Source organism: Myodes glareolus, chromosome 1, assembly GCF_982192425.1.
Source record: "Myodes glareolus chromosome 1, mMyoGla1.1, whole genome shotgun sequence".
NCBI classification, from domain to species: Eukaryota; Metazoa; Chordata; class Mammalia; order Rodentia; family Cricetidae; genus Myodes; species Myodes glareolus.
Window position 1 is genome coordinate 66,692,068 of NC_142026.1, and position 2,906 is coordinate 66,694,973.

Genomic DNA, 2,906 nt, shown 5'->3' on the forward strand with positions numbered 1-2,906 from the left:
AGCAGCATCTTTACTTGCTGATGCTTCACAGTACCCTGTGGAGTTTGTTTGCTTATGTTTGTTTGTTTGATTCGGGGTCTTATATATCCCTGGCTGGCCTTTTACTCACTGTGTAGCCAAGACCTTCTGATCCTCCTGTCTTTATCCCCCAAGTTCTGGGACTACAGGCATGCTTCACCAAACCTGTTTTATTTGGTACTGGGGATTGAATCCAGGGCTTGTTGCATGGCTCGTCAAGCACTCTACCAATCAAACTACATCTCCAGCCTGGCACTGTGGTTTATTTTTTAATGTCTACGTGATGTTGTGATCCTGCATGTGTGTGGGGGACTGTTTAGCACAGCAATTCCAGAAGAGTGTGTGTGTGCGCGTGCGTGCGCGTGCCTGCCTGTGTGTCTGTGTCTGCGTGGGAGACTGTGAGTCTGCAGGTTCCTGCGTGGGAGGGTGTGCCTGCTCTGTTTTGTCTCTGTACGTGTCACTCTTCTATCCCTCTCCCTTGTTCCTCATAGGCAAGAAAACCACTTTCAAGTAGTTGCACTTGCTGTGCCTCCTGCCCTAAATGTCTTTCCTGAGGAAGTACCTTGGCTGATAAAGTGATTGGCTAGCATGCACAAAGGCCTGGGTTCCATCTCCAGCATCACATCAAACAGGGCACGATGGCATGACCTATAATGCCCTCACTTCCTAGCTGAAGGTTGGAGGGTTAGGAGATCAAGGTAATCTTCAGCTGCATGCTGAGTTTAAGGCCAGCTGAAGCTATGTAGGACCTTGTCTTAAAAAAAAAGCCTTTCTCCCCCTATGCTCTCATTTGCTCAACTAACTCATACTTCAGATCTCTGTTCAACACTTCTCCAAGAATCCATTCTTGCCTCCCCCAGTTGGAGAAGGTTCTTCTAAACCTTCCGAAGTCCCCTCGATCCAGCCTATTCACTCTGTTGAACTCAGACTACCTGTAAGGTTCTCAACATGGGGCGTACTTCTCTTCACCTCTCATTCAAGCACTGTAACTCACATGAACTTTTCATTTGGTTGGAAATTTTAGCTGGGAAAGAGAGAGAGAGGGAAATGAAAGCAGGGTCTTACTCTATAACCCGGGCTGACCTGGAACTCACTATGTGCCTCACGCTGGCCTCAAACTCACGGCAATCTTTCTCCCTCAGCCTTTCCAGTGCTGGGACTGCAAGTGTGAGCCTTCAGGCCAGGCTTCTCTCAAACCTCCTCTGCATTTATGCACAGGCACCACAACTATCTCCCTTTTACAAAGGAAATAATAGAAAGGCTGATGGCTTGCCCAAGGTCACAGAGTCTCAGGAAAAGTCTGAGCTGGATTCGAATGTATTAGAACAGATACTGCCTCAAAAAAAAAAAATCAAAAAAAATTCTTTATCCTCTGATTTCACTGGCACTGACAGAGGCAGTCAAATAGAAACTAAGTGCTGGGGAATTCGATTCAGATTCGGACCTTCAGTGAGACTTTTCAGGAGTAAATTCCTGTGAACTTCAGTGTCCTCACGTGTAAAATGGACATGACAACAATACCTACTTTCCAGGGTGATTGGTTGTGGTGATTGGGGGTGGAGGTGGGGAAGCACTTACAGAGTCTAGCCTGAGAGGGAAGGAGTTCAAGAAGCTAGAATTAGGAAGATGGGCAGTATGTGAGCTCTAAAGGGCGTGAGCAGTGCGGACTGGAGATGTTGCCAGGGGTCAGACTAGTCATGGCTTCTCATCAGAAAGATTATGGGTGTTCTCCAAAGGGAGTTGGAGGCATTGAAGGCTGGGGCGGCTGCCAGCCTTACAGTGTTCTAGCAAGATGCCTCTGACTGCCATATGGAAGGTAAACTGGAGGAGGGAGGAGGAACATAAGTAAAGCATCAGAGGAGGCTGAAGCTGTGATCCAGGCAAGGGAAATGAAGACAGCAACCCGAGTGTCATTTAAGAGACTCAGTTGATGTGGTTGGTTGTGTTTGCATCAGGGTCTCATGTATCCCAGTCTGACCTCGAATTTGAAATTCTGATCCTCTTGCCCCCGAGTACCAAGTGTTCAGATTACAGAGAGATTACATCTTTCAGCCTGATTTTGTGGTGCTGAAGATGGAGCTCAAGCCCGGAGGATGCTAGACAAGTACTCAACCAACTGAGCTACATCCCTGGTCCTTTAAAAGATAGTGCTGGGGCCTGACATGATGCTGCAAGCCTTCAATTCCAACAGTTAGGAGGCAGAGGCAGGTAGATCTCTGTGAGTCCAAGGCCAGCCTGGTCTGCACAGCGAGTTCCAGGCCAGTCAGGGCTTCATAGTGAGACCCTGTCTCAAAAAAATAAAAATTATTTTAAAAATGTTTTTGTTGAGCCCAGAACAAACACCACACAATTGATACTTGCCCAAGACTTGAAAATCGGGACGCCCTGTTAATAATCTAAAAAGGCTGATTTGTAAAGTTCAAGCTTTATTTGGTTTCCTTGAGGAACTACACATTTTCCAGAAGGGTCACAGGGGCAACAGGAGGAAGGCTTGTTCAAGGTCACAAAAGTAACAGGCAGCACCCAACTCCGGAACAGGTTCCCGGTTGGGCAGGGTGCTGCCATGAAAGCAGCCCCACCCGCCGATGGCATCGCAACCCAGTCACCAAGTCTAAACGAATCCTGGGTCTCAAGACCCAAGAAACTTCTGCTGCCTCAGAACTAACTTTGGAAGCAGGCGCCCTCCCAGCCTCCCACCCCCGACCCCAGCACTCCCTCCCTCCTCTTTATGATTGGCTCCTTCTAGGAGGGGCGTCTAGATACCCTCTGGTCACCTTGTCCTCTCCGCGCTCTCCGGCGGGGGGGTGGGGGGGGTGGGGGGGTTGACGCCGCGCAGGCGCGTCAGGAGTGCCTTTGGGGCCCGCGCTTTACGACACTTGTGCGGCAGC